The 23063-nt window shown below is 34.8% G+C and overlaps 1 protein-coding gene and 1 long non-coding RNA gene across 4 annotated transcripts in view; one reads left to right on the forward strand and one right to left on the reverse strand.

Moving 5' to 3' along the window:
- LOC149806925 (phosphatidylinositol 3-kinase regulatory subunit alpha-like) overlaps positions 1–23063 on the forward strand; it is a 393140-nt gene that overhangs the window by 207290 nt on the left and 162787 nt on the right. The gene's annotated exons all lie outside the window — the stretch shown is intronic.
- The window catches only part of LOC149806927 (uncharacterized), a 95196-nt gene continuing 89579 nt past the window's right edge, over positions 17447–23063 (reverse strand). For all 3 annotated transcript variants that reach the window (XR_016421342.1, XR_016421343.1, XR_016421344.1), the window contains 2 exons: positions 18420–18631; positions 17447–17664 (listed from right to left, as the gene is read on the reverse strand). This is a non-coding gene — a long non-coding RNA (uncharacterized LOC149806927). The remainder of the gene's footprint in view (positions 17665–18419; positions 18632–23063) is intronic.

A 23063-nucleotide genomic window follows, 5' to 3' on the forward strand; every position in this document is an offset into this window, starting at 1 on the left:
GTTTATCTTTTTTCTTCCTGTACTATATATTTGTTTATATTTGGAAGGGTTTATCTTCATAAAGTTTCCTTTTCTTCTTTTGGAATTCTTTGTCTTAACATTTGCCAAACTTACTTTTAATTAGCACTATGATGTCAGTACTATCATGATGTCATGTTTAAAACCTAGTCCCACATTATAAGACATCTGCCCTAACATATACATTTTTTGTTTTTTGGGTGCAACATCTTACTGCAGAAATAAGGGCATTGTGTTGCACGTTCTGCGGTAGACAGGAATGAGAGACCAGATTTTCAGGAATCTCTCCCACTTGTCATCACATATCGATGCTTTTCCACAAATTGAAGTCATAATGTTTTAGTCAGGCTTTACTTACTGTGATAATTTTTTCTAATAAATTCAAATTCAAATTAGGTTTAATAACCTAAGACCACTCAGCCACCTGGGGCTCCAAACAATAGCTAGGACAGATATTGTAAATGACTATAACATGATAATACATGTAATAGCTGTTACACATACTGTAAATACTTACATGATAACAATAGCTGTCACAACACTGTAAATACTTACCGGGTACATGATAACAATAGTTATCACAACACTGTAAATACCGGGTACATGATAACAATGGCTATCACAACACTGTAAATACTTACCGGGTACATGATAACAATAGCTATCACAACACTGTAAATACTTACCAGGTAAATGATAACAATAGCTGTCACAACATTGTAAATACTTATATGATAACAATAGCTATCACAACACTGTAAATACTTACTAAGGTACATGATAACACTAGCTGTCACAACAATGTAAATACTTATATGATAACAATAGCTATCACAACACTGTAAATACTTACTTGGGTACATGATAACAATAGCTATCACATCACTGTAAATACTTACTGGGTACATGATAACAATAGCTGTCACACATAATAGTATTTTAGCATCATGAAATTTGTACAGTAAATTCAGGATGCTGACATTAAATGTTTGGGATTTTAATTTTATGCTAACCAATAGTGTACAAGTATTTTTTTTAAATTGCCAAAAATTTATTTGTCATGGAAATGTTTGTATATGTTCTGCTTGTAATCATTTTGTGATTGATGGTGCAGTCCGAAAAGCAGTGGACAGGCATAGGACATTTGTATGTGTCCAGCCATCAGTCACACTTATTTTTCTGCTCCATAACTGTGAAACAATTTAAGATTAAGGAATATTGTTATACTCTCATATTGGAAGATGTGTCACAAACTGTATTTGGGGTCTTATCATCAAGTTCAGAACCACAACTAAACATTATCCAATTTCGGTCACACTCTCCATACCATGGTATAATTTTACAGCTGTTAGAGACTAAGGGATGACACTTGTTATACATTGTAAGGTATATCATATGGCACATTTGGGGTCTTATTTTCAGGGTCAGGGTCATGATTCATTATTGTATGTTTTCCATCACACTTTCCATTCTGCTCTATTTAATTTTCCATCTGTTTCGGATTAAGGATTTCAATTTTGGAGGAAAAAAATTGTAATTTTAATATTTCAAGTTTCCCCTCACACTTTCCATTCCAAAATATAACATCAGAGCTTTCTGATAATAATGGTTGAACTTTGTATGCTTTATGTCACCATCAGAAGAAGGTTTGCAACATTGCTGGTCCTTTCTTCCAAGTCATGGTCATGCCTGGTCATTGTTTTTTTGTTTTCACCACACTTTCCTTTCCACTCTACAACTTGATAGCCTTTTCAGCTCAGTAACAGCAATTGCATAACCTGGCGCTGTTGCATAGCTAACCTATTTTCATGCTAAAAACTAGACCTTTCGATTGGAATACAACAGTGTTAGTGATTAAATTGGGTAAACTTTAACAGTATTTTTAACAGTATTTTCAAAATATTTTGCTTGTACCAAATTTTGCATGATATCATCAAAGTCATGGTCATGATTCAATAGTTAAGGTCATAGTCATTGGGGTCCTATTTTCATGGTAAAGGTCACAGGCCAATATTTTAGTACTTCAGTGGCATTTTCCATTCAGCTTTTTAGGATAGCAAAATTTGTTCAGTTGGTTATTATCACTAGATGATGACAAACATTCCACATTAGGGTTCCTATATTCAAGATTCAGGTTACTTGTATATATTTCTTTTCTGAAAAGCTCATTGAGGTTTAGGGAAGAACCATGGTACATTTTTTATATCTCTTTTAGATAGCATCTCTTGTATCACAGTCAGGGTTTTATATTCAAGGTCATGGTCACTAATCAGTTTCTTCCCTGTTAATGCACATTTACTCTAAAGCCCTTAGAGATAGAGACATAAAATTTATGTCTGTCGAGTAAATCATACAGCTCTGTCATAGAAGCACTGCCAGATTTTGACGACTTTACCAAAGTTGGCATGTGACAAAAATTCACTGAATTTGCATGCATAAAATTTACTGTGGTTTCTATTTTATGGACATTAAGTGAAAGCAAAGTCATTCTTCAAGCCTTCTTGTAAGTTGAAGCTTAATGAGACAGACTGAACTGGATTGGGTTGGAATTCTGAACTTTATATTTACCAGAGAAATGTGGTGCAGAAATGTATAGCTTTTAGCTGATGCAGTGTATTGCATGTGATTGAGTTTGGGAAAAGAATAAAAAAGTTGTCTAATGTACTTACAAATGTTTTACTATTGAGCTTGGCTTTTTAAGAAAGATGAATTATTTATCAGTCAACTTTATGTTGTGAACAATGGCAACAGTGACAACAACATATTCTAATATCAAGAGAAACAGCTGCAAGAACATCTTGTTTATTATCACAGAAATTTCAGGATCAGGTAACCATGCTGGCATCAATCATATTGCTTTTCAAGATTGTCATCTTGGTAGCAGTATATTTCAAGACATAATGCAAAATAGTCATTTATACTGCATTAGATCACAATACAGTTTTAGCTAGCAATGCTCACTCCACATAAAACGTTCTTTAATTCATTATAATTGGCTCACTTAAGAGCTGTATTAAAGCTGGAAGTAATCTTGACCAATTAAAAGTTCAAAATATTTTTTTCACTTCACAGTATTTGTACATTTAAATCTGTGGAGTAGTAGTTTTGGAGTGGTAGTGTTTTAAAAAGGAAATGAGATTTAACACTAAGCTTCATGATTTCCTTCAACCCCAGTTTTTGACATATTAAAATCTATTGGTTAATTGGGTCACAGCAGCATTACATTTTATTCCAAATTGTATTATATTGTAGGTTGTTGTACTTGAATGATTTATTTTATGCAGTAAATTTGACATGTTTATAGCATCAAGATTTGACAGCTCACTGACATCTCATAGTTATGATGCATACATTATGTATATGTTGTTTGATAAAATATATTTTTAATATTAGGCTCTTGAAATGTTTTTGAGTTACATGTATTGGCACAGGACAGTAAGGAGGCTTGTTGGCACTGGGCAGTGAAAAAGCTTACAGTTTCACAAGAAAACAAATTGTACTCCATTATGAAAATGCTGTTTACTAGTGTTGTGAATTGGTTAAAATTTAAACATCATTTAATTATTTTCACCGATAAACCATCAGTTTTGATCAATTGGAGATATTTTCTATATTTTCCATGGACTGTGGGTAATGGTTAATTAAGTTGCATTCTTTTTGGCACTTGGATTGTGATAAGCACAAAGTCAAATTATCTGGAAGAAATTATTCACATATTTTAAATTTTCTAAAAGATTTAATTTTAAACAAGCTGAAGAGTTAAAAAGAAACATTTTAAATGTATATATTCCATTCAGGAAAATTATAATTCATTTTTTTCCGTCCATTTAGCTTTTGCAACCCAGCTTGAATTATTTTGATTAATCTTAACATCACTAGCATTAGGGTACCTATTTAAAATGCACCCTGAACCTGAAGTCCCAACAGCATAGACCTTGATTATATACAGTAAAATCTGTCTTGAGAGACCACCTGTTTTGAAAGACAAGGTTGTCCGTGTACTGATTTATAAATTATATAGTGTTATAACCTATTATGAGAGACCACCTGTCACGAGAGACCTTTATGTTTTGGCAGAAGGGGTAGTCTTTCAAGACAGGTTTCACTGTAGTACTTTGTCCATCCAATGATTGTAAGACTAAACATTTTAGATCTTGACTACAGTAACATTATGCAGTTCTGGGTATATCTTCTCAAATGGGTATCAGTTTTGCACAGGTAAATGCAGTAATGTCAACCTGTCGATAAAGAATACTTAGGAGACTATACAATTTTGTCCATTATGGACAGTTGTCTTTTATACAAAGGTGAATACAATGAAGAAACTTGAGAAAAAGGGGTTCAAAAATTGTGTCATGTATGTATCCTGTATTATGAAAGGTCTGCAAAGGCAGGTTTTATTGCATGTGGAATAGCATATCATTCATAGTCTCACCTGTTCCGGTGCATCCCTAGTCATTCACAGGTGTTTAAAAGTGTGCTAGTGAATAAAGCAGAAATTTGCAATACCTGATATGTGTCACAGGCAATTGTCTTATCTGAAGATTATTTCCTCTTGCATTATTAGGTTAGCCTCTAGATTGGTTCCTTAACAGTTGTGGAAAGCCCATCTTACTGCTCTATTTTGTGGGTTTTATTTGATGTACTTTTAAATTCAGTGTTACTGTACACATCCATACCTGCATACCTATTAGTTTGCATGATTTATTTGTATTAAAATGGCTCAATACTAACTTTAAGTTTGGGTCTGCATTACAGCATGGTTTTGATGAAACTCGACATGTTAACTTTTATCAAATAACAGTATTAACTCTTTGTATAGTTTCTGAATCACATGGCTTAGTTGAACTTTCCTGCAGAACAATGTCCAAAAATTTATATTTATATGTATACAAATGTTTAGTCCCTCTGACTAACCCCACCTTGTTTCATGTTTCCGGTCTCAAACTTTATGATAGCCATTGGTTATTTTGATGTGAGCAAGGTTATCAATAAGGCCAGAGACATATATAACACAGACTGGCAACTGAACCAGTCTGGTGTGGTTTCTATTCATGTAAATGAACTGATTGATAATCACTGTGACTTGATGGCAACTAGTAGAAAATGTCTGGTGTCATTTGACAGAATTAACCTGTATCTGGATTGACAAAAACAATGTCAATATTTTTTTTAACAGTCTAAAAAATTGTTTATGTATAGTGTCAAATCTTGCAACAGAAAAGAGAGGTATTTATTTATTTATTTTTTTTTAAGAAAATTTTATTTAGCATTTAAATAATATGAAAAATGACTTAATTGAATGGAAGATGAAGAAATGCATAAAACAGCAACTGGTGCATAACTGAATGTTGTGTTAGAAAAGAAGCTGAGTTATTTCAAAGATAGAACTTTATGCTCATGTTTAAACCTTTTGATGTGTCTCATAAAATTAAATTTTTGCTTTCTTAAAGCTTGTGCACTCAGCAGAAAGTTTATTTTGCTTTTGATTGATACCAAGTATGACTTAACTGAATGCGAAATGAAGAAATGCATAAAATATAGGCAAGGGAGAGTGACCTGCCAATTTGACTATTAATGTCACACCCATCCCTCAGGACTCGTTAGCCATATACAGTGATCCTTTTCTCACTGAATTTCAAATGATAATACCATTTTTATTTTCATTTTAAATATCGATGATATATCCAACAAATGTCACGAAAAATTGGATTAAACTGAATTTGAGATGCAGCAAGTTGTGCATTCTTGTGGTAGACTCATAATATAGCGGAACTGATTGTGTAGACTCTCATGTTACCGAGATCTCTTCATAACAAGAGACCCATCGAAGAGCTGCTAATTTCTGTATTATGTATGTCTCTTAACAAAGCTATTTCTAATAATTTCTTACCATCAGATAAAAGAGTATTCATTTTATAAATATTTCATAAATATAATTCATTCAAAATGTATTTTGTATTTAAAGTTAAAAAAAATTATAACTGGTTCTCACCAGTGTTCACACTTTGGCTTGATAACAAAAATTTAGTCTGTATTACTCATCATGATTAAAGAGGGACATAGTCACTGATAGAAGTATATGTGATTTGATAAAGCCTAATGACATCATTTCCTCCATGACTGGGTCACCGTTGTACTCTTTAAACAAAAGCCATCCATATTGCAAGTCAAATAAAAAGTTATTGATACATTTCTTGACAGGACAATTTAAGGCATGGTGTTGAATAGTTCCATATAAATGTGCCTGTTTTAGCTACTGCACCGGATATTAAATAAATTGTAGTAGAACTGGCTATTGTGTCACTTAGCTTTGACAAATTTTGGGTCAAGTTTTCATGTATAATATCTTTCTTTTGATATTGTTGAAGATTCTGTGATTTTTTGAAGTACAAAAGGGACAACATTACTCAATATTAAAACAGAAATCATGGATAAAGTAGAGTTTTTGTATTTTCAGAAAACCATGGGTAATGGTTGTTGAATTCATGTCCAGCCATAATGGCTCAGTCAGATAAAAACCTTGAATTTTTTGCACAGATTCAAATTAAACTTTAAAATAATATTGGGAAATTCTAATACAAGTCAGTTTTAGAGAAAATTTGTATAATGTTTAGCAAGATTTAGATCACAGTTTGCGGTATCACCCAAGAATAATTTATTGGTGAGGACACATTGACTTCAGTTTACCTCTTCATCAAGTGTCTTCTTTAGGGCAATATTTATGCATGGATAACTTGCATGGAAAGTGGGACAAATACAATTGCCTCAATCAACCTGGTTTTGACACCTTGGTATGAAGTTTAGATTGAAAAGATATGGAACCTATAGATTGATAACATCAGCCAGGTTTTACCTGTTTAAATATTTGCTTATTGTTTGAGCACAGCTGTATGTGGTTTTGGAGTTCCTCTTGAAACCCTAACACCAGCACTTGTGGTACATGCTTACAGGGTAAATCATTTAGCCAGGTAAGAGATTACACAGACAGATGTAGCACAGTAGGCCAGGGTCAGGATACAGAAATTATATACAAGTTGGAGGGTATTTGCCCATTTTCCTTTAGCAGTGTTCCAGTGAAAGAGTTCCCTAATATGGTAGATTTAGTGTGTCATTTGAAATTATGCCAGCCAGTTTGCCTTAAAGCTGCTGACATTTATTAGGCTCAACCCTAAAGTAGTAAGCAGCATTATGACCTCCTTTCTATTCAACTGTAATATATTATTTTGTCTTTTAGTACCTAGCTGAGCCTATTTTCAAGAAAGTTCATACATTGTTAGTCAGTATACTTGGTCATTTACAATAGTGGTAAGTTTCTGAGTAGCAAAGAAGGATGTAAAAAAAGAAGAATAAATTATACCAGAACTGAATTTTAGATACAACCTTTCGATTCCTCAATCCAGTCAAAACTGGTTGGCAGCAGGTAGTTGAGTTTAATTACCCCTTGTGCTAATAGTTTCATTTTTTGCAGATAGCATCATCGGTTTAGATTTAAGTTTATTATATGCGGCATTACCAACTGTACATAACAACAGAATATAATATCAGATGAGCCAGGTGGGAAAAAATCACTAAAGACAACAAAATTAATATGTAGTTTCCAAACCTCAACAACCTCTTTTCTTTCCTGAAGGAGAAAAAACAGAGGTCATAATTTCATTAAATTTAGTGAACTGGAAGAACTGATGTTGATTTAGAAGTTATAATGTGGATGTGCATTTTTGCAGGTTTGTTTCTGATGGTTTTAACAGCACTTTGAACATGTTATTGGCCATATCATGCTGAAGAAATGGGTGCCGATTACCTTCCCCAAGGACACATCGACATGGAAATATAAGCAGTGAATAAACTGCATGCAGAAGAATACATAGACACCTTTAGAATCCATAGTATAAACCTTGAACTTTCTAGATAAGACTGGTTGATCAGTTTTAAAGAAAAAGGTTTTCATAATTCAACTCAAAACCTGTTACACTGTAATGTACATTGACCTTGAATTGTATAACTAGATTGTATGCAGTAGAGTATATTTTAATCTCCTTTAACCATAAAGACTTTCAAACTGCTTTTTGAAAAGAATAGTGCTTGCAGTTGTCTCGAGAGATCAAATAAATATTCATACTGTAGTTTCTTAAATTGACCTTAAGTGTGTGCATGTGTGATTTGGACTTTTATTGTAGCTTTTAAAAAATTTCAATCATATCGCTAGGATGTCTGCAGTGTGGCAGTTTATAGTGATTTCTAGCACTGAGGCATCATGACGCAGACATATAGCATGATATCCCACCCAGTCACATTATCCTGATACCAGGCCAACCAGTCGTAACACTAACCTCTTAATGCTGAGTGCCTGGTGAGGCAGCTGTTGGTACCATTTTTTAAAAGTCTTTGGTATGGTTCAGCCAGGATTCAAATCCGTGAATAGAGAAGGACCATTGTGTATTGCCTACGAGTTTCAGTTTAGCACTAATTTCTGCTGCAGCAATTATGTCGCCAAGGAATCTATTCATGATGTATTTGATTTGAGCTCCATGCTGATTGGGATTCAGAATGGTTGATGTATTTAATTTGAACTCCATGCTGAGTGGGATTCAGAATGGTTGATGTATTTAATTTGAACTCCATGCTGAGTGGGATTCAGAATGGTTGATGTATGTTAAGATGATTTGATTAGCTTCATTATATTGACTTCAGACAGCTGGGGCTCCGAGTGGTCGAGTGGTCTAAAGTGCTCACCGTTCCGGATCACTGCCATCTCACCTCCGTCTGTGTGGGTTCGAGTCCAAGGCTTGGCTAGCGTGGGTACGTAGGAAAGCCTGCCAGTAGCTTCTTGTGGGTTGGTGGTTCTTCCCTGGGTTTTCCAGGGTTTTTCCTCAACCAGTTATACTGGCCGCCATGAATAGCCTATCTTGTGCTGAAAAATGGCATTAAACCCTACAACAGCAACAACAACAACTTCAGATGCTACTGTTCATCTTGATTCATCTTAACCTAAAACAATTAGGTTATTCATAATTTTTATCTATAAAGACATAAATATCAATTAAGGTATACATGCTGGGTCAGAAAATAATGAATCATTCAGGAATATATGCTACTGAAACATTCCACAAGCCACACATGCATTGAAACATGAATTAAAATAAGTTTTGAAAGAGGGGCATTTATCTGATCGTTCTATATGCTATGCATGCATTGAAACATGAATTTGTAAAATTAGGTTTGAAAGAGTGGATTTTTCTGCAGTGAACAATTCTAGGTCAGATATTGCTTTGTAAGAAAAGTACATAATTATAAAGGATAGGTGAGATTGGTCCTTTTACCTAAAAGTACATTGGCATTATTCACTTAAATCACTGGGCAAAAATGTGCGTAAATAATTACCTCAGTTGGAGAAGATTTTTGTATAGCTGTAATGGTAATCATGGTGTAATTTTTTATAATTCCCCTGCAGATGACATTAATCTAGCGTTAGTGAAACAATTCATTGTATTAACTTCTGTAAGTGGGATGGGATTTGTGGTTAGCACTAAATTTACTTAAATATGATATGACATAAATGATCAAGAATTTGTGTCATAACCACTTCTACGATAATCATGCCACATTTTAATCCCCAAATAAAGGGATTGGATGTTTGACTGAAAGACTACCGCTCTCATTTGCTTACTGAGATAAAAATATTTGGATATCCTATGTCAGTCTTTCATCATATCATGTATTTATGACCAATTTGCTGTTGTTAATGTATTGCTGTTTAATGTGGACATTTTTTTCAGAATTTTTTCTTCTACAGAATTGCTACATTTTATGCTTGTGAAAAATGTATTAATAATATTAGTCTCATGTCACTTGTTTAGGCTCAAATAAACAGTAACACAAGAAAGAGTGAAAACAACAGGCTTTGAAGAAATACAATAATTTATTTCCCAGGAAAAATTCTGTATAAAATAAAAAAAAAATGAACTTGCAGTTTTATAGAATCAAATCCAAAAATAATCAGAATTATCCAAAAATAAAATTTGTGAAGTCCTAATAACAAAATGTTCTTCTGATTTCACATTTGATGATGTATGCTGCAGTCTTAGTGTTGAAGTCTTCAGTTCCTTGTAGAAACAAGAATTATCACTCCAGTTTCTGATAGGTGAATACATTTTTTTATTTTAAAAAATGTTCTTGTTCCACAATATTACATGAGCATAAATATTTTCCAGAAAAATAACAGAATTAATCTTTTTGAATCCAAGTAATTTGAAATAACTCTAAACCAAGTAATCTGAAATAACTCCAAGCAGCACAACATAAAACTAACAGTTTAACAGCCCAGCTTATCTGAGATTAATTCTCTAAAACATGGGTTATATGGGGTCACATGATCATCTTTTGGAAGGTTATAGAAGCAAGTACTTGTTACAGATCACATTTACCCAGTGTTACCCTGACGAAAAGCAATAATTTTCACTCTAAGAAATAAAAACTAAAAAAAACTGTTTACATCTTAAAGACAAAGTCCCATTATGACCTTGGAAACAACTAATCATTTTAAAATAAAATAGAACTTATCAATGAAGGTTCCTACAAATTCTGAAACAAGGTCAGGAATTAGACCAACACCTGATGTTTATAAACTAACAGTCAAGGACAAACTATTTTCTAAAAAGAAGTATCATCTCTAGTGAATAAATTTACATTACAATATCATGTAATGAAAAATAAAAAACAAAAATTTAAACCTGACAGAGAAGTAAATTGAAATAAATATATATTAATTTAAATATAATTAAATCAAATATATGTAACACTATATGTATCACTAGTCACATGTTGATTTTTAGACTGCTTTTTGCACAGTTCTAAAGAAAAGCAAGAGCCTTGAAACTCTAAGTCCAAATTCAGGCCTTGCAGTCACTATTGCAAAGCTTAAAGGTTGCCCATGCCTGGGGAATGAGAGCTTTTTATAATAATAATAATAATAATAATAATAATAATAATAATAATAAAGACTTTATTTAGAGAAGTAACTCAGTTATAGAACTAATCTACCTTGAGGCCTTCTATCTGTAATGTACAGTATATACATTACACAGTGTTATTGCCTGGATTGAGTGGATTAATACAAATATGAAATTAATGGTTGGAATAAATAGAGATCTAAGCAGAGGCATAGATTAGGACAGCATAATTACCAAAAGTTATACAAAATGTAATCAACAGTTCCATTTACACAAATATGACAAATTTTTATTTCATCATAAAGTTGCTGACTGTTTGTGGGTCACTTCAAATTCAACACAGGTAGTACATTGGGGCTGGCCTATTCCCTCTGGCTTCTAGTGTGATGTGGCCTACAGTGACCTCTCTCAAGTATCCAGCTTCTTACAGGTCTCAACTGCAATATGTATTCCTTCTTCATCCCCATTGCTTTGCTGGTTCAGTGTGGAACTATTTCCCTTTTTTTTTAAATATATAAATTGGCAACCTAAATAGTTGTTAGGTCCTTACTACTCAGAAAGGGGCACCAAGTGGCCAAGTGGTCTAAAGCGCTAACTGTTCCGGATCACTGCCATCTTACCTCTGTCTGCGTAGGTTTGAGTCCAAGGCTTGGCTAGTGTAGGTACGTGGGAAAGCCTGCCAGTAGCTTCTCGTGGGTCGGTGGTTCTTCCATGGGTTTTCCAAGGTTCTTCCTCCACCAGTTATACTGGCCGCCATGTATAGCCTATCCTGTGCTGAAAAATGGTGTTAAACCCTAGAACAACAACAACTACTCAGAAAATCATCTCTCGTTACATCATATATCATGATATCGTAATTTAGACACCAACTGCTAATATGATTCTCAGGTCACACCTTGGCACACAATGGAGTAATCTGTGTACATACCAGTATAGGAACTTCATGTATTCCCTTAATGCTGGGGGCCTTAGCACATTACCTAAACACATTCATCAGTTTAAACTGAATGGGTCGTGTTGGCCCTGCAGTGTTCACTTATTTATCTGTTGCCATAAAATTGTATGAAATTTATACTGCTTCAGTACAAAATTCACACAGTTTCAGACTTATTTGTGGACCTGGTACATAAAGTCACCATCTGACTTTACTGGATTCAGTGTATCCCCTAGAAATGCAAGATTGGGAGTCAAAATTCCCATTGGTGTCAGAACTGGTAAAAATGGGAGTCAAATACAAAATTTGGGGGTCCCTGAAGTATGAATGAAAGGTAAATTGATGGAATTGTTCCTGAATGAGGTGTTACCATTTGGATCACAATGTATATTTCTGTAAGATGCAGATATGCCCAAGATGCATGCTGGAATAGTAATTTGCAAAAAAAAATCATTTTGTTTTATAGAAATCTTTTCCCCCAAAAAGGAAAACAGTCTATTTGGACAACATCAGCTATTCCTACAATTGGATTGACATAGGATTGACTGAGAGGTTGGAAATAAAAAAAAGTTTTCTGCATACACATCTTCTGTCATTCCTTGCGTCATAAATTGCTAAGGCAGTCAGAATGGCGGCTATTTGTACATTAGAGGCATGTTCCGTAGGATTGACCTTGTTAAGAATGAGATGTTACATATTTTTGAGGTAAGTCTACTTGTTGTCAATTAATGATAAATTTTTAAAACCAATAAAGTGAGGAGGGGAAAAAAATCCTGCTGGGTAAAATTCTCTAGCATTTGGATAGAAAAAAAATCATTTAAAAAAAAATTACTTTGAGAGGAAATCAGTCAGTCGTTGGAGAATATTACTAACTTAAGCAGCAGTAAAAACAGAAATCAGGTCATTTATTTATATTGTATATCTCTGTTTTTCTTTTTTTATCACAACTTTTTTTTATCTCTTTTGAATGTTTTTATATTAAATTTCACAAATATATAGCTGCCATGTTAATATTTGGGATAAGAATGTCCAGCAGGAGCCATTAGAGTTTCTGGGTCCCTGTTGTCCATGTATGAAAAGATATGTTAAAATAGCAAAATGACTCTAATCTGGGCTACTCATGTAACTAGAACTTGTAAATGGTTTCATCGAGGTGGCCAGGAGTACGGTCATTAAAACAACTTTGATTGAAACCAACTGACTGACTAGTCGGGTAGATTCACAGAGGGGACCAGTATAAGGAAGTGTTGCTGTATAAATTTAAAAATCTAATGACTTATAGTTTATGATGTTGATACAGTAGTCCCCCATAATAATTCTGCCTTTTGGAACTATGGAGTATACTAGCTTATAGTGAGACTGCATTACATTGAAGTGCACGCTACAGTACTCATTATAATGCTGTCCACAGAAGCCATAGAGTATACTGCTTTATAGTGAGATTGTCTTATAATGAAGCACATGATACAGTATTCCCTCATTATAATGCTGTCTACAGAAGCCATCAAGTATACTGTCCTATAGTGAAATTGCCTTATAATAAAGTATGTGATACAGTATTCCCTCATTTTAATGCTGTCCATGAGAGCCATATAGTAAACTGCCTTACAATGAGATTGTCTTATAATGAAGTACATGATATAGTACTCCCTCATTATAATGCTGTCCACAGAAGCTATAGGGTATACTGCCTTATAGTGAGATTGCCTTATAATTAAGTACATGATACAGTACTCCCTCATTATAATACTGTCCACAGAAGCTATAGGGTATACTGCCTTATAGTGAGATTGTCTTATAATAAAGTACATTATGCATATAATTTTGCTAGCACTTAATGAAATGGAATGCATGACCATACTTGTAACAGGAACTGTGTTATAATGAATTCCATTACTGTGATGGAGTGCTGCAATTGTATTAGAAGCATTTATTCAGTGCACACCCTGACAGTATCATTAAGGAATTTAATTTTTTTAATGAGTGTTCTTGACAGATGCATGTATTTTGAAGCCTTCACTGAAACCATGCAAGACTTTAGCTATTAATCATGTTTTGATGGGTTCAGATTTAGCCTTTCATCACTAAATGTTTCTTATTCAGTCTGGCAAGACTACTTGTTGTCACATCAATATTTCTTTCCGTTCTGAGTGATGCTTCATAAATTTTGCAATGGCATAATATATACATTGGTCCCGCATTATATTTCTGATCAAGGGAATCATAAAAGAGTGCTGTGATAATTCGTGAGGTAAGATTGTACTAGGATAGTACATTCAACCAGTGTAATAGGATCCATGTCCATACCCATTTGAAATTAAGAACTATCATATATTTAGTTGTCTGCCTCAGATACAGGAGGTTGCGAGTTCGAGCTCAGGCCGAGTCATACCAAGAACTTATAAAAAAATGATATTTGCATCTGTCTCACTTTGCACTCAGCGCTAATTATTAAGAGGTTAGTCTTAGGACTGGTCAGCCTGGTGGCAGGATAGTGTGACTGGAATCTGATGCCACATGTTTGTGGCATGATACCTCAGTGCTAGAAATCACTACAAACTGCCACACTGCAGATATGGTAGCGATATGACTGAAAAATTGTTAAAGCTACGATAAAAAAATCCAAATCTCTCACTCTATCATGTTTAGGTGCTTTATAAAGAGGTAACACTGTATTGTTCCACTTCTTAAATCTAATTTTATAGAACTTTTTTACTCTTCCAGTAGTAAAGAAATAGAGGGAGAGAAATTAATTTAAAAGTTGTGGATTCTAATCAACATGACAATGTACAAGACTAGAAAATAGGAAAACAGTTAAATCATTTCAAAAATCCCTACTACAGATAGAAGAATCTTTCTTAGTTGACCAAGTTCAAATGTTAATTGGAACCTGATGGTGAAACCAGAGTCCAAATTCTTTCCAACATGGTCAAGAATCCAGCATGTTTACAGCTGTGCCACCATGACTCCATTTAGAAAAGCAACATTTTTTTTTTACATGGGATTGTGTTTACAGCAGAATTTAATTATATGACATCAGAAGATTTTCGCTCATTCTTCATTACTTATTTTTTAATCTTTTTTAAATTTTGCTTTCAAAGAAACTGGAATAAGGAATTAAAAATAAGTAATTCCACCCATCAATCTGAGTGGGTGTACTTGTGTTAATAAATGACAGCATGAAAATTAACTCCACTATCCACTACATCCATAAATGAAATTTTCCATGTGCTTTCAAAGAAAACCGGGGCCCCGAGTGGCCGAGTGGTCTAAAGCGCTCTTCATTACGGATCACTGCCATCTCACCTCTGTCTGCGGCGGTTTGAGTCTAAGATTCAGCCAGTGTGGGCATGTGAGAAAGCTTGCCAGTAGCTTCTTGTGGGTCTGTGGTTCTTTCCGGGTTCTTCCTCTGCCATTAATATCATGTGCTGAAAAATGGCATTAAACCCCACAACAACAACAACAATCAAAGAAAACCATGCATCAGGTTTCAATCTAGGATTCAGGGATAATGGGACTGTGCCTTGATATTTTCTAAAGGGGCCATTCAATTTAGGATTCTGAGATACGGAGCCGATGCCTTGATATTTTCTAAAGGGGCCATTCAATCTAGGATTCAGAGATGTGGGGCCAATGCCTTGATATTTTCTAAGGGGCCATTTGAGCTAGGATTCAGAGATATGCAGATAAGTCAGAGTTTCTCCAGTTTTTATACTACTGACTTTGACAACATTCTTATCATTGTCTTAGCAGACCATGATGTTTATACTGCTGACTTTGACAACATTTTTACCATTGTCTTAGCTAACCATGATGTGTATACTGCTAACTTGGACAACATTCTTACCATTGTCTTAGCTAACCATGATGTGTATACTAGTGATGGGAATTGATCAGAAATTCATAATCGATAATCGGTTCCACTTAACCAACTGATAATCGATTATAATCGGTTACTAAGAACAAATTTTAATTTTTGTTTGTTATTCAGTTATATCTTTTATCAAATGTTCCTAATTATGAAATTTTACACATATGAAATATCCTATGGTTTTATATTTGTAGTTGTGAAGGGAATTAATAAATTTCAGGTCAACTTTAGTGGCTGGGAGTTTTACTAACCTTTGTGATTGGCATACAACTAAAAAGTAGTCTCCCTTTGCATACAACTAAAAAGTAATCTCCCTTTACACATAATCGATTATGGAGTTTCACAGTCAGTTATCTTCTCAACCAACTGATGATCGATTATAATCGATAATCGGAACAACACTAGTGTTTACTGCTGACTTGGACAACATTCTTACCATTGTCTTAGCTAAACATGATGTGCATATTGCTGCCTTTTATTACCATCCTGATTTTTTTTACTAAGTTCATTTCATTCAGTTCTGGTGGCAAACTGGGTAAAATTAGGGAAGTATCTTGTGACAATTTCAGTTTTTATAATGTCCCCTTGATTTAATAATTTGGGTGATTTTCCATAAAAAGGTAATGAACATACTTGCTGATCACTTCTCATGAAGGCATCAGTTTGCATGTGATGTGAATGTTTTTCATTTTGCTGGCTAACATATCTGCCTTCAACTCCAATTCTTAGTTACAGATTGTACATCACAGATGAATGGCAAAATTACAACCATCAACATGAAGGGCACTGAGACAAGCAAAAATTGAGTCAGCTGATTTGACCATGCACCTTGTGGATGCTGCTTTTATATTTGAGTGGGGCATTATTAATCTTTCCACATCATTGGCACAAAACTGCAGCCTAGATTGAACCAGAATGCATTGAGATGAGAATTATGACTGTCAGTATGGTGCTTGCATATATGCATTATTAATGTCACATAACACTTGCACTATTTAAGGTAGGGACCTCAGATAGTAGGCAACACATGTAATTGGGGTTTATTTGCAGATAAGTACAGTCCTCATAAAGAACTGAAATTTGATTTTGTATGGATTGTACAGCAAGTCCTAAACAACTTGTAAAGGAAGTTCTGTTTTTGTTTGGAAGAAAAAAAAACACACAGAGAAAAACCACAGATTTGGAAAAGATGACTAGTAGTTGCAGTGATCTTTGCTTTTGCAGAACATTTCAGGAGTTTAGCTCATACCAGTAGAAATACAAAGGCATGTACCACTTCAGTTTTATTGTTGATTACATGCTTGACCATCTATCATACTGCATGTATAATATGTTACGATACTAGTAAAAGAAACATTTTGAATACTGTTTATATATTTATGACACTTTTTGTGTTTTATCCAGAAAGAGCTTGTATTTAAGTGCACACATTTGATTGAACAAACCTGTTTTATAGGTAATACATTGACGTATATTACATACTTACGTTGTATCATACTCCATATACATGCATGCAGGTGTGCGTGTGTGTATAAAAACACAACAAACGGGCAAAGAACAAGGCATAACTATTTTTTAACTCTTAAGACTAAGTGCTTTCAACTCTGAGTCTTTGTCAAAGGTAGCTACAAAGCTACAAAGCAGAGACAAACAATAAAAACAAAAAACACATTGAATGTTCAAAATTTATATAACTGATGGAAGTGTTGTTTGAAAATTTTAGACATTGTGACTAATTGGTTTGAACTTTGATAATTTATGTTAATTGATGCCAGACACATGAACCCTCTGCTGGATCAAGTGAGTGCACTGGAATTTAGGACTGTTTTCAGCATGTGATTTGTGTTCTTTAAAGTTTTCCCAAAAGGTATTCTGATGGCAACATCTTTCTGAAATTCAAAATAAAAACATTTAAAGTTGATTTAACAAATTGTGATAGAATGAAGATATTGATTTACATAATTATTCAATGTGTTATCTTTGGTTTCAGATATGATACTGCTTTAGTGTTTGTATTTTCCTTCTATGATTAACATTTCCTTTCAAACTTATTATTTCTGTAATCATATTTTCTTTCAGAAAATTATCATTTCAGCCAACACCAATATTTTATTCCACTGAACTGTTTTTTTCCTTCAGAAATCGAGAATTAATTGACAACAAACTGCCTCTCTACCTTGAAAATATGTAGCACTTACTTAAGGGCATTTCCAGTAAAGTTGGATGGTGTAGTTTTGTTTGATCAGTCCAAAAATGCCTTTGAGGATGATGATAAAAGTTTGTTATTGTCATTGCTAGTTTCTATTCATTGGTTAGAGACCAGAAGAGCTTATTGGATGACACTTGTCTGTTGTCTGTCATCTGACATATATCCCTCTCTTTGTTAGCTATCACTATTCCTTTGAAACTACATGGACGATTGCCAGGTAAACTCACACATTCATCCCAAGTTATTGTCATTATGAATGGATGGTCATATCATCAGTGAAACATTTCTTCTGATTTCTAGTTAGGTCTTAATAAAAAATGTTCAAATCAGATTTCAAATATGGCCATCACAACAGCCATTCTGAAATCTTGTTATTGCTAGAAAATGGTGCTCCCCAGACATACATTAAGGACCTTTCGAAAATTTTATACTCACCCAAATCCCAAATGGATGGTCATAGCAACATGGGACTTTAACTAAAAGACTCCTTATGATGTCTTGTTGGTCCTAAATGAAAATGTGCTGGTCTGAAGTCCAACATGGCCATAACAGCCATCTTCAAAATCTTGTTATTGTTACTGATCCTAAGTAGAAAGTCGTATCAGTCAGGGGTTTTCGGCAGGTCTTCTTATGGAATCTCATTAGTCCTATATAAAAAATAAAAAAATAAAAAATGTTTATCTAATATTCAATATGGCCTATGTTGTGGCCATCTTGAAAATCTTGTTATTGTTGTTCCTAAATGGAATGTCCATGGGGTTTCTACAGGAAGTCTACTTATGATACCTGGTTGGTCCTTAATGGTGCCAGTCCAACCTCAGATGTGGCTGCCATTATGAAGATATTGTAAATCTTGCCACTAGTTCTCCAGAATGGATGATCATGTCAACAAATGGTTTTCAACAAATGTTTTTTTTATTGTGTCTAGTTCATCTTACATAAATGGTGCTGATCTCAATCCAGTATGGCTGCCACAGTGGCTAATTTGAAAATCATATTTCTTGAGAATATCAGAGATGGTTACGACACTCAGTAGATAAAAAGAGGAAATGTTCTGATTTTGAATATCTTAGGGGAAAATATATTGGGGCATTAGATTGTTAAACCCTTTGAGATTCTCTTGTTTCTTAATTCACCTCTTTGGCGGCCTAAGTGGTTAGAGCATCCATCTCGGATGTGGGAGGTCATGGGTTAGAACCCTGGCCAAGTCATGTTGTTGTTGTGGGGTTTAACGCCATTTTTTAGCACACGATAGGCTATGCTTGGCGGCCAGTATTAATGGTGGAGGAAGAGCCTGGAAAACCCCAGAAAGAACCACTGACCCATGAGAAGGTACTGGCAAGCTATTATCACATACCCACATTGGCCGAATCCTTGACTCGAACCCACACAGACAGAGGTGAGATGGCAGTGATCCATAACAGAGAGCGCTTTAGACCACTCGGGGCCCCCGGCCAAGTCATGCCATAGACTAATAAAAATGGTAGTAGCAGCTGCCTCACCTGGTGCTTAGTCTTAAGAGGTTAGTGTTAGGACTGGTTGGCCTGGTTTCAGATGATGTGACTGGGTGTCTGCAGCCATGATGCCACATTGCTAGACATCATAAACTGCCACACTGCAGACATCTTAGTGATATGAATGAAAAATTGTTATAGCTGTATAAAAAGTCTAAATCACACACACACACAATCACAGTTAAAAATCCCAAACCACCCCCACCTCCCTTTCTTAATTCAGGAATATGGCTTGACAGGTTTTGTTCTAAAGTTATCACATGCTGACATACCACTACACAAACCACATGGTGGGAGGGACTGCTGTAATGTCTGTCTTGTAGACCCTGGGCATTAATTCCGTTATAGGGTTTTTGACTACTCCAGGAGACAAGCTTTCACACCTCTTTTATCTTTGTGTTTTGTGGCTCTAGAATGTTCAGACAATTGATAAACATTATGTACTAACAAGTGTAGTTGGCAATGCCTCTGTTGACTCTCTGACAAAGAAATAGTTAATAAACTGGTCCAGTCGCCTTCAAATTAATTGTCAGCAACATTTTTATTGATTGTCCTACCCAAAAAAAATCTGTAAACCATAAGTATGAATATTACTTCATTAAACTCTTTGGCAATTTGATGGATAAACAAATCCAAGACAAGTTAATGTCATATTTGAGAAGTTTTATGACGATGTTCCAGTCAAAACCTTTGATCTGCCAGACGTGTCCTGCAAATACAGGGATATATATCAAGTTTATATGTAGGATGTATATGCAAGTGTAAATCTCTTGCAGTGATTTAGTTTTCACCGTCAATTTCTGTAACAGACTAATTGCATATGTATATATTTGCAGATAGTCAGTTGAATAAAAAATTAAGATCAGGAATTATTCGAAGAGTAACATTTTGGGGTGCCTACCTTTAGAATTGGGAATTATTTTTATCATGAAATTGGTATAAGAGAATATTAAGCTCACAAGTTTATGGCTTCTAACCACCTATCTCTAATCATGTGTGCTCTCTTGTTGCAATTTATTTTCAGATGTCACTTTATTTATATATATTTATTGAAGGTTTGTGTAAATCAAAATTTGTTAACAACAGTAAATGCAAATTATTTGCCCCTCACCCCGTCAGACTTTTTCCATCTTTCAGTGAAAGTTGTCTGATTTTTGTTCATCGCCTTTTATCAGGACCACCAATTTTTTTAGATATCATCTTTCTTCATGATTTAGTCTGCATGATCGTTGTAAGTTTTTACTGCACTTAGACGGCTGTATTGTATAATACAGTGTACGATTTCAGATTAGAAAATATGGGTAAACTTAAGGCATTGACATGCATGTATCTAGTGTGATAATAAGAATTTATTTCAGTTGTTACAGCCTATTTGTTAGCACAGAACATATCATAAACATTAACAGCAAGTCGGTGACTCCATTAATTTCCCTGAAGAAGGATCATTGACATAATTGGGCAATTAACTTCAAGCAGATGCAACTTCTCACTAAAAATCCTGATGTAATATTTATAAATAGTGGATGAGCTCAGGGAAAGGTTTATTTGATGGGTGTGTCTTGACATTGAATGGTCTAAGCTGATGTCTTATTTACATTGGAACGTGGATTACAGTGTTTGAGATGATGCCATATATTTGAGCAAACTGGAAATGTGTTCATGAAAAACAAATGACCCTCTATGTTGCCTGGGAAACTGGTAAAAATGCAAACCTTAACCAGACAGATGGGCATACGTACAAGTGTGGCTGTCAGGTGCATTCACAAAAACACAAAAAAATGTCTGAAAATAAAAAGTAAAAGTGCTACACAGATTTTTCCAAGATATCAAAAGAAACAGAACACACACACGCTTACACACACACACACACACACACACACACACAAATGTGCGCGCACACACACAGTCTTCAGATTAGGAAAGACTGATCATAGAAGCAAATTTTGCACTGCTCTGTGCCACACATTTCACCCGAAAAATCAGTCATCAGATATTCAGTCAATTGTTGCAACTTCATTTGTAATTTTGGACTCAGCTGCCGTGCAGTTTATGAAAAGTTGGACTTTCTTTTTCAGGAGAAGATAATTTGATCAGCATACTTTAGTTGCCATTAGCCTTTCTGTGAGGGAATACAATAAGGACATTTGGTCACTGCCATTATAGATTAATTCTGCATCCTACCATCTCGTACCCACCATTCAACCACCCTTAAACCTAACCAGCATTAGAATTGAACCCTACCTAAATCAACAGTATTAATATGCCCACCAAGAGTCATAATAGTTTATGTTAGAATGTTATGCAACTGTCCATCAGTTCATTCAGTCAGCTGTCTATTCTGCACAATAACTTCAGTTATCCACCATCTAGGGTACCATACTTTGTAAATGGCTTGCACTATGGGTAAGGAGGTACCATATCAGTTTTGGACTTTGATAGCTCAGAAGTGAATGGCACAGTGGCTGAAACAAGAACAATTGTTTCTACACAGTAACAGGAGTTCTCAACATCTACAGTTGCCAGTTTGTACATAGCTTGCACCTGGGGTAAGGAAGAACCCTGTCAAAAGGTCAGATCAAGGTCATCAACAGGCTAAAAACATGTCAGTAAATGAACAACATAAGTGATGAGTTAAAGAAAAAATTGGACCCTTTTGTCCATGTTTGGTTTGATTTCTTAGTTTTTCCTCACTTTCACATCAAAGAAACAAACAGTAGTTATTTTTATACAGTATGTTTGAGTGTATGCATCTTTGTGTGGATGTGTTTGTGTTGTGTGTCAAAATAAAGGAACATAAGGAAAGATCAGGATGGAAAGTAATTTTGAAGTAATGGCCCATACACCTGGTCAGGTGTTGATGTAGTGGAGCAGTAAAATCTTGACAAATTATGTTCACTTAAAAGAAAATTGTGCATAGCTTGAAAATGGAGCTATCTTGAAATCTTGTTATTGCCACTCGTCCTGAACACAGAGTCATATTGACATGTGATTTTTCATTAGAAGATTTCCTGGTGCCTAGTAGGTCCTGGATGAAAATGGTGGCAATCTGATATCCAATATGGCTGCGACAGTGGCCATCTTGAATGTTGTCACTAAGTCGCTTGAATAGATGGTCATATCAACATGGGGTTTTCACTTAAAGATCTCTTATGATGTCTAATTGGTCTTAAATGAAAATGGTACGGACCCAGTGTCTAATATGGCTGCCATAATTGCCATCTTGAAAACTTTTTTTATCACTGCTCTGTTTGAATGGATGGGACATATCTACATAAGGTTTATACTAAAAGACTTCTTTCGGTGTCTATCTGATCCTAAATGAAAATGACACTGATCTTATGATGTCTAGTTGGTCCTAAATGAAAATGGTGCCAATCTGATGTTCAGTATGGCCACCACAGTGGCTATCTTGAAAATCTTGTTATTTGTAATCTCATGAATGAACCGCACAGGTGGCTAGTGGTTAGAGCATCTGCCTCAGATGCAGGAGGTCATGGGTTCAAACCCAGCAAGCTTATTTATAAAGCTTGCGGCAAGCTTGTATTTGGAACATTGCAGCAAGCTT

This window comes from Sinohyriopsis cumingii, chromosome 1, assembly GCF_028554795.1.
Source record: "Sinohyriopsis cumingii isolate HCF-2022 chromosome 1, ASM2855479v2, whole genome shotgun sequence".
Lineage (NCBI taxonomy): Eukaryota > Metazoa > Mollusca > Bivalvia > Unionida > Unionidae > Sinohyriopsis > Sinohyriopsis cumingii.